The 9,030-nt window shown below is 56.7% G+C and overlaps 1 protein-coding gene across 5 annotated transcripts in view; it reads right to left on the minus strand.

The window, feature by feature from the left end:
• The window catches only part of CEP170B (centrosomal protein 170B), a 26,966-nt gene extending 26,163 nt beyond the window's left edge, over positions 1–803 (minus strand). For 4 of the 5 annotated variants that reach the window (XM_019639379.1, XM_019639377.1, XM_019639376.1 and 1 more), the window contains exon 1: positions 252–334. The gene's annotated coding sequence lies outside the window, so the exon portion shown is untranslated. Of the gene's footprint in view, positions 1–251; positions 335–720 lie in introns of those variants that run through there. The other variant, XM_019639373.1, reaches the window with a different exon arrangement.
• Positions 804–9,030: the final 8,227 nt, after the last annotated feature.

Below are 9,030 nucleotides of genomic sequence, written 5' to 3' on the forward strand. Positions count from 1 at the left end.
TGGGCTGCGCCCCGCGTCCTGGCCCTCGGTTAACGCTTAACCGCGCCTCGGGAGCCTGAGGCTTGAGCCGCGCCCCCAGCACCTGACCTTTGGCCCCGCCTGCCCAAATGAGGGGGAGGGAGGTGGGGTGACCCCAGAGGCCCTCCCCGCCCGCCCGGACCCCTCCTCCCGCGCCCCACCATCCCCGCGCCCCACCCCAGGCGCCCTAGGATGAGCTTGGGGGCGGGGGTCGTGCGCGTCGACCGTCCTACCTGTGCGCGAACGTGGGCCAGACCCTGCCGAGGAGCGGGGGTGGGGATGGGGGCCCGAAGGTGCTCGGCGTTCCTGGGGCGAGCTCTCGGGGCTCGGGCCCTACGCTGGGCGCTACGATAGAGGTTTGCGTGTCTCAGAAGCCGAGAGGAGAGGAACGCTAGGGGCGGGGGCGGCGTGGGAGACGCCGCGGCGGAGGGAGTGCCCTGCAGGTGGGGAAAGGCCTGAGCTCAGACCTGAAGGTGAGCAGCGAAAGTGGAGGGAAGTCCCGAGAGGTAGGCTGAGGGGGGCGCTGTGCCGGGGAGTCCGGGCGGCTGGAGCCGCGGAGGGCCCACCCTGCCCTGTCCCCGCGCCTGCTGCCGCCCCCCGGCCGCTCTCCGTAATCCGCCGGCACAGTCGGCGGTTCCCGGCAGAACCCTGGTGCCTGACCCCGACCTGGGGGTAGAAGTACCCTGGAGGGCGGAAACCCACCTGCCGTGGGAAGCCTAGGAGTGCATGAAGTGGGCGGGCCTCCTGTGCAGGCTCCCGGCAGGACCGGTGGTGGGAGCACAGGCTGCGAGGGGACCGGAGTGGTTCAGCTGGAGTGGGGGTGGGGGAGGCTGCGGCAGGCCAGGTGATCAAGGAGTTTGGACTTCATTCCAAGGACTGTATGGCGCCAAAGGGAGGGTTTGGTGCCGGCTGAGGCCTGCTCAGATGAGGGTTTTAGAGAGCTCCAGGGGTGGAGGGTGTGGATGGGAGAACTGGTCTGGGGAGAAGGGGGATGGTCAGATGTCCAAGCAGAGCGCAGGGCTGGAAGAGGTGGGGCCCATGAGAGGGGAGGAAGTTGGCCTTAGTATTCCTGGTTTGGCCCCCAGACCTTGGGGATGGCATCAGTGGCCCCATGCCCCACCCCCCACTCCCACTGGCTTCCGGGTAAGTTGGCCTCCAGCCCAGAGGTTGGGGAATTTCCTCAGCTCCCTCCTTGCTGGGCGCAGACCTGTTCTCCCTGAGGCCCCAGACTCTACCTTTTCAGAGCCTGATTCAGGATCTGCTGGCTTCTCCAGCCCCTTGTCCACACCTTGGTAAATGGCCCTTAAAAAAGCCCTCTCTCGGGCCGGCCGAGTGGCGTGATGGTTAAGAACTGGCTTGGGACGCCAGAGGGCCCCAGTTTGGATCCCACATATGAGGGTCAGTGACACTGCCTTCTACAGCTAAGATGCTGAACAGCAGCTCAACCTGGAGCTAGGCTGCCGTGAGTAGCCAGCGACAGCGTAGGCTGGAAAAAAAAAAACCCAAAAAAAGCCCTCTCTCTTTGCATCTTTCACCTGCCAGGACCCAGACTTCCTCCACCATTAGGGAAGCGAGGAGGCAAGGCCCATGCCCAGTGGTTACCCGGACCCCTTGCTGTCAGTGGGAAACAGGTAAGCAGGCCAGGAGAGCGGGTGGTCAGCAGTTGAGAGTTTGACACTGGGATGGGGAGATCTGAAGACACTCAGGTGAGCTGGCCAGTAGCATTTGAGAGTTCAACAGAGCTAGGGGAGCAGCTTTAGGCGTCATCAGATGTGGGTGGCACTTGGAGCGATAGGGGGGGGAGTAGAAAGGAGGTAGACAGAGCCAGGAACCCTCAGGAAGGGTGAGGCCAGAGTCCCCCAAACCTGATCCATGCATTGATTGCAACCCAGTAAAGAAGCTACAGGTTGTTTTTATAGCTATGCGATCCAGTTCTAAAGTCCCTGAGGAAAAGAACAGGTGCAGGAATGAAGACGCTGAAAAGGGCTTGAGTGGCCAGGTCTCCAAAGGAGACGCACAGATGGCCAACAAGCACATGGAAGGGTGCTCGCCATCCTTAGCCATCAGGGCGATGCAAACCAAAACTACACTGAGACCACTTCCCACCCGCTGGGATGGCTGCCATCAGGAAAAAATGGAAAATAGCTAGTATTGACGAGGATGTGGAGAAAAGGGAACCCTCATGCACGGTTGGTGGCAATGTAAATGGTGCAGCCACGATGGAAAACAGTATGGAGGGTCCTCAGAAACTCAGAAACAGAGCTATGTTATGATCCAGCAGCCCCACTGCAGGGTGGAATTCCACCCGGGAATTGAAAGCAGGGACAGGAACATGTGTTCCTGTGCACGCGTGTTCACAGCAGCGTCACTCACCACAGCCACAAGGTGGCAGCAGCCCAGTGTCCAGGGCTGGAGGGATGGATGGGTAAGTGAAATGTGTATCCATATTCAGCTGTCATCAGAGAAATGCGAGTGCATGCCTCCTGAGGTCGGAGTGCCCACTCACAAGACTGGCGAACATTGCAAGATTTGAAAGGGGATGGGAGGGAGGGTGGGGTGACAGTCCCCCGTTACTCGCCCGAGTGTGAGTCTGAGGTTCTGGGTCGGGAGACCGTGCCCATCAACTTTCCAAAGGCACTTGTCGGGCCAGCCTTCCACCTCCTGGGATCCGTCCTGTGGGAATGTTCGCGTGTGTGCACTCATCATGCGTGTGATTTTCATCGCCGCTTGGCTCCAACAGTGAAGCTAGAAGCAGCCGGAAAGCATGTCCATCCAAGGGCACCAGCAAGGGGAGCTGGACGCGACACAGCAGCCCCCTGGGCTGGCACAGAACCATCTGGACTCTAAGCGAGCCCCCGGCCCCCTGGCCCCTCCACGCTGTCAGTCAGTGTGGCAGCCTCTGCACGTGGCAACTGGACCTTGTTCCCTGTTTGCCCTCGGTTCTGCATGAATTGTTTAAACCAGAAGCTGTATTGACGATGACAAAATTGGCTGTATTCTTCCGGGGAGAGTCAGGAGGGGGCCTGGGGGCCTGCTGCAGAATGTGGCAAAGTCCGGTGGGCTTGGGGCCAGGGGCACATGGCGTCAGGGCTGAGCAGGGACCTGAGTTGGTGCCTGGGAATTGAGGAGGAGTGTGCAGCTGTCACACTGAGGGGTGACAGTGGAGCCAGGGGGTGGGCTTAAGAGAGAAACGCAGGGCTGCAGTGGGGCTTCCAGCCCCCAACCTCCTGGCCTCAGAGCCCTGTGGCCCTTTGAAACACAGGACTCGCAGGTCCAGGTGGGGTGGGGGCTGGGGCTGGGACCCCCCCCCCTCAGGACATCGGCCCACATTCCCTCCGGCCTCCTCCTGAACCCCATTCCCCGCTGCCCAGGACAGGGCTGGGGGTCTCTGGGAGAACTCACATAAGTGAAGCTCTGTCAGCCCAGCCATCCTGTCCTGTCCTCCTGGGGCAGGACTGTGGGACCCTGGTGGTCCCTTTGCATTCAGTCACCAGTTTCACTTGTGTCATTAAAAATTTCCAGCCAAAGCAGAGCCCTAAGAACTGGGTGCCTTCGCTGCTCATGGGAGAAGGAAGCCTCAGTGCTGGCAAATGACACAGAAAGGACAGGCACAGACCCCGGCAGAGAAAACCCAAAGGTCCCGAGAGTCAGGCCCAGAGGCCAGTTCTTCCCTTCCCAGTTTGTCCGGCCTTGCATGGCCCTGCTGGTGACCAGAAGCCAGAGGTCAGCCGCAGCTGTGAGCAGGCTGATTTCCCATTTCATGTGTCCTCTGCACGGCTGCCCAGGTCTGTGCAGACCCGCCCACCCCAGGAGGACAGGAACAGTCTGTAGGCCTTGCCCCCAGTGGGGAGGGTCCTCAGTGGGGCTTTGCTGCCTGGGAGCTGGGTCAGGCGTGCTCCAGATGGGGCAGACAGGCCTCCCTCTTGCATTCTCCATCCGAAGTGGAGGGCCCCCAGGCCTGCTGGCTTCCCTGTCTGAGACCCAGTCTGGTAGGTTGGGCCTAATGGCCCCGGTGATTATCCTGACACAGCAGGAGGGCCAGAGGCCACAAAGCCTGAGCTGCAAAGTGTCCACGTTTCATTGTTCACCCCAGCTGAGGCCACAGCCAATGGAACGGCATCACTCCCTCTGGGAGTGGGGGGTGGTGGGCAACAATGCTTCTAGGGCCTGGCTTGGGAGCAGTGGGACGCTGGGCCATGTGTGCAGCAGTCATTAGCCCCAGGACTGCTAAACCTGAGGGGCAGGGGTGGGGTGGAGGGGCTGTGAGGCTGTGTCCCCAAATCCCTTGGTGAGCATCCCTCCTGAAAGGCGAGATGTCCTGCACCCCTCACAGAACTCACCCCTATACAGGGAACACAGATGGGGAGGGAATTACCACACCCCTACCACACTCATGCCCCCGTTGCCCCCGCCCCTGCATTCATACCCCCATTGCTGACCCTCCATGCCTGCATTGCTCCTGGCTGTGGCTGGGAGGACTGTTCAGTGCTGTGGGACAGAGTGGGACAGCGGTGACGAGGCGCATGCCCAGTCAGGAAACCGTGGTTGTCTTCTGTTGCCCCCTCAGGCTGGAACGCAGAGCGTCTGTGCTCAGGGTCCAGGCTCATGACCTGCCTTCCCGCCCATGACCCTGCAGCTCCCATGTGGGACAAGGTGATGAAGAAGGGCTTTGGGGCCACCTCCAGCCCCAGCAGTCCTTCCTCAGAGAACACGGAACGTTCTTGCCACTTGTGCTGACTGCCTCAGCTCTCCACCACGCAAGCACTGAGGACCACCTGCCCCAACGCCTCTCCCACCTATGCGTCCAACAGAACCAGGTTCCTTCAGCCATTGCAGGAGAGCTCTTGACCTTGGGGAGAATGTGCGGGCCCAGAGCTGGGTGTGGGCACGTGCCCTGTTTCTGGCCAAGGAGATGTGAGGGGAAGTCTGCTGTGGGTGGCGGGTGGGGGAGGTGCTTCTGGAGATGCCGTTCCTTCCATTTAAGGGAGGAGGGGAGGTCATAAACTGCCCTCCACTCGCTGCCTTTGCTGGGTGAGGATGTGATGCGTGGAGCTGCAGCAGCCATCATGTGACCAAGAGGAGAAGACCAGGAAGAAAGCAGAGGGGCCAGTCCAGATCCCTGCCATGACGGACCAGACCCGCACCGGTGAACACCTTACTTCTATTAAGTCAAACAAGCAAACAGCCCTCACTGTCGTTTAAGCGGCTTCATGTTGAATGTTCTGTTGGTCGCAGCTCTGTGGCAGCATCAGTGTCACATAGTGTGTTCACATCAGCTTCCTCCAAACTGTTTTCCTTTTTTTTTTTTAAAGATTTTATTGGGGAAGGGGAACATTGTGTTTTTCCAGGACCCATCAGCTCAGAGTCAAGTTGTTGTCCTTCAATCTTAGTTGTGGAGGGCGCAAGCTCAGCTCCAAGTCCAGTCGCTGCTTTCCATCTAGTTGCAGGCGGGAGAAGGACATAGTTCACCATCCCATGTGGGAGTTGAACCGGCAACCTTGTAGCACACTGAGCCATCCGGCCACCCACTGGCAGCTCACAGCTGCTCAGCTCAAGGTGCTGTGTTCAATCTTGGGGGCGGGGGGGAGCGCAGCCCACCATCCCATGTGGGAGTCGAACAGGCAACCTTGTTGTTAGGAGCACACGCTCTCACCAGTTCAGCAGCAGCTCAGCTCAGGCGCAGCTCACTGGCCCATGTGGGAATCCAGCCAGCAACCCTGTTGCTCAGAGTTCGCTCCCTAACCAACTGAGCCACTCGGCCAGCCCCCAAACTGTTTCTTGGAATATTGGTAATAAATGTTTCTATGAAAGTCAACTTGAGTCATATATGTATTTTCTAAATAAAAATGTGTTAACCCTACCCACCTCAGCCATGACTACTGAGCACTGAGTCCTTATTCCTGCTGACCTCTGGAGACCACCAGTGAGGTGTCTTCTCTTTCCGGATGGTGAAGTTGGGAAACGGCTCCATCAGCCCTCCTCCAGGGTGACCCATGAGCCGGAGGACGCCAACTGGGACCAAGCTCCACAGAGTCTTCTCACGACGTCCATTCCTTCAGCCCCCCACAGCTCTGGGCCAGGAGCACGTCCTAGGAAGAGAGCACAAAGAAAGGCACGACGACATCAAGAAGACTCACTGGCGTTCACCCTTGTATTCTTTGCGTGCAAACTACCACTGGTGGGTGGTAGCACTGGTGACAGGGTGACCGCTGCTGTCTTATTAGGAAGTGACCCTCTCGAAGCTCTTCTCCGCAGGTGCTGTCCCACCGTCCCTGCCTGGACTGACAGCTGCTTGTGGTCCCGGAGGGTTAGTTCAGGAAGCGACAGAAGAAGTGCCCCCCCACAAGTCAGGACACTGGAGAGAAGGACACTGTATAGCCTGGTGGTCACTTGGATTCTCCTCATGCATCAGAACCAGGGCAGTATAAAGCTACCCCAGGCCTGTGGGCACAGCTTTGGTTAAATGTGAGATTCGTTGTAGGAAGAAAATGGCTGGAGATGGGGTCTCCCCGTTTGATGCTGAAGCGGTGACATCACAGGTGGCTTTGTTGGATGGCTGATAAAGAACAGATTCATTGTCCCACCCACAGACAGGCCACTGAGATGATGTGCTGCCCCTTCTGTCATCCGTGAGCATGAGCTAGTGACAGAAAGGTCTCTTTAGTCCCGATCTAAGATGTCTTGATGTGTCGAAATAGCACTTTCATTCAGCCAAGTGGCTTTTTATTTTGATTCACATCTCAGGTTTATTTTGTATTTTCAACACTCTACCTTAATCCCCTGTGTGTAGTTTAATTCATGCACATGTGCTCTTTGTATGTTTGAAAATTTTAATAAAAGTCAACAAAGTTTTTAATGTGTTCCGACAGCGTTTATATATATATTATGATGCACAACCTGCCTTCGAGTCCCGGCGTCTGGTCTGTCCCGTCTGGTGGCGTCGGCCAGCCCTGCCTGCTGGCTGCTCCAAGCCAGGCATCTCACCTTACAGCTCCCACACGTCACAGTGCCCTGCAGGGTTCGCAGCACACCAAACACGTATGCTGCCCGCACTTGTTTCTCCTGGTTCCGTGCTCAAATAGGGAAGAACTGTGTTAACACACAGTAAACACACAGTAAACAGCAAGGCCTCATGGCCTCACACTGGGCCCAAAGCAAACAAGGCAGAAATCAGGATTCTCCTGTGTGCAGACAAGGACTGCGGACCCCTGGAGGTGGGCAGGGCCTGGCAACCCACTGCCACGTGTCAGGACAAGACGGACATGCAGCTAGCACGCCATTTCCCTTTGCGGGAGATGGACTGGGGTTTCAAACTGTTCTGGAAGGGGGCAAGGCTGCGTGTTAAGACTCTCACCCAGAAACCACACACCAGGGGAACCGGATGGGCTTCATTAAGGTTCTTGCTCTCTCTCAGGTCCAATTTTAGGAGGAGAAGGAAAGAAAAATAAATACTGTATTTTTTTTTAAGATTTTTATTGAGGATTTGGGGAATGGGAACAGCGCTGGGGAATTGGGGGAAGGGGAACAGACAAGTTGCTGTCGTTTTGTTCTTCAGTCTAGTTGTGGAGGACGTTGCTTCACTGGCCCAAGTTGGCACCATCATTGTGCTTTTCCCCAGCGAGGCAGATCAGTCGCCGGCTTCTGGACGGCCGCCCACGCTGGCTGCTGGCTACACACGGTAGCCCATGGCAACCCACTGCAGCAGGGGGTGCAGCCTATGCCACCGCAGGCGACTCACGGCAGGCGGCCCAGCTCCAGGTTGAGCTGTTGTTCAACATCTTAGCTGTGGAGGGCAGTGTCACTGGCCCTCATATGTGGGATCTGAACTGGGGCCCTCTGGCGTCCCAAGCCAGCTCTTAACCATCGCACCACTCGGCCAGCCCAGTACTGTATCTTGATATGCTTTTTTTTTACGATTTTATTGGGGAATTGGGGAAGGGGAACAGCCAAGTTGTTGTCCTTCAATCTTAGTTGTGGAGGGCGCAACTAGCTCAGCTCTAAGTCCAGTCACTATCCGGCCACCTGTCGGCAGCTCGCAGCCGCTCAGCTCAAGGTGCCGTGTTCAATCTTAGTTGTGTGTGTGTGGGAGGGGAGAGGCGTGGCCCACCATCCCATGCAGGAGTCGAACCAGCAACCTTGTTGTTAAGAGCACGTGCTCTCACCAGCTGAGCCATCCTGCCACCTGTTGGCAGCTCAGCGGCAGCTCAGCTTGGGCGCAGCTAACTGGCCCATGTGGGAATCCAACTGGTGACCCTGCTGCTCAGAGCTCGTGCTCTTAACCAAATGAGCCACTTGGCCCTATTATCTTTCTTAATAGCGTTCTTACTGAAATAAATGCAACATGGTTTCTCTCATTCTGTTACAAAATTTAAAACATACAAAGACACATGTCATTTTAATAATTTCTTACATCAATTAAATCACCCAGTAGATTATTTTTAACATCTACCAAGCAAACCTATAGCACTGGTTGTATTTATTAAACCACTTAATTTTTAATCATAATCATGAAACTCCATGTACCCAGCAGTAAACTCTCAGCACAAAGCAAAGGCCCCTGCTCCTGGATGTGACAAAAGCAAATATCAGACAAAACCTTGCAGCAGAAGCAACTCTAAAATCTAGACTTAAAAACAGCTGTTTAAAGGTATCTGCAATGAACCTGCCGAGTGGCACGTTGGTTAGGAGTTGGCTTGGGATGCCAGCTCTGAGCAGCAGGGCCCCCGTTTGGATCCCATATGGGGGCCAGTGATGCTGTGCCCTCCACAGCTAAGATGGTGAACAACAGCTCGACCTGGAGCTGGGCTGCTGTGATCGCTGGAGACGGCGTAGGCTGCAGTGGGGCTGGCCGGCAGAGGGCGTGAGCTTTTATGAGCTGCCCTGTGAGCCGTGAACTGACGTCCAATGGCCTGCGAGCGACTGCCTCACCCAGGAAGAGCACAATGATAATACCAACATGGGCCAGTGAAGCGACGTCCTCCACAACTAGACTGAAGAACAAAAGGACAGCAA

This window comes from Hipposideros armiger, unplaced genomic scaffold (genome assembly GCF_001890085.2).
Source record: "Hipposideros armiger isolate ML-2016 unplaced genomic scaffold, ASM189008v1 scaffold_43, whole genome shotgun sequence".
NCBI lineage: Eukaryota > Metazoa > Chordata > Mammalia > Chiroptera > Hipposideridae > Hipposideros > Hipposideros armiger.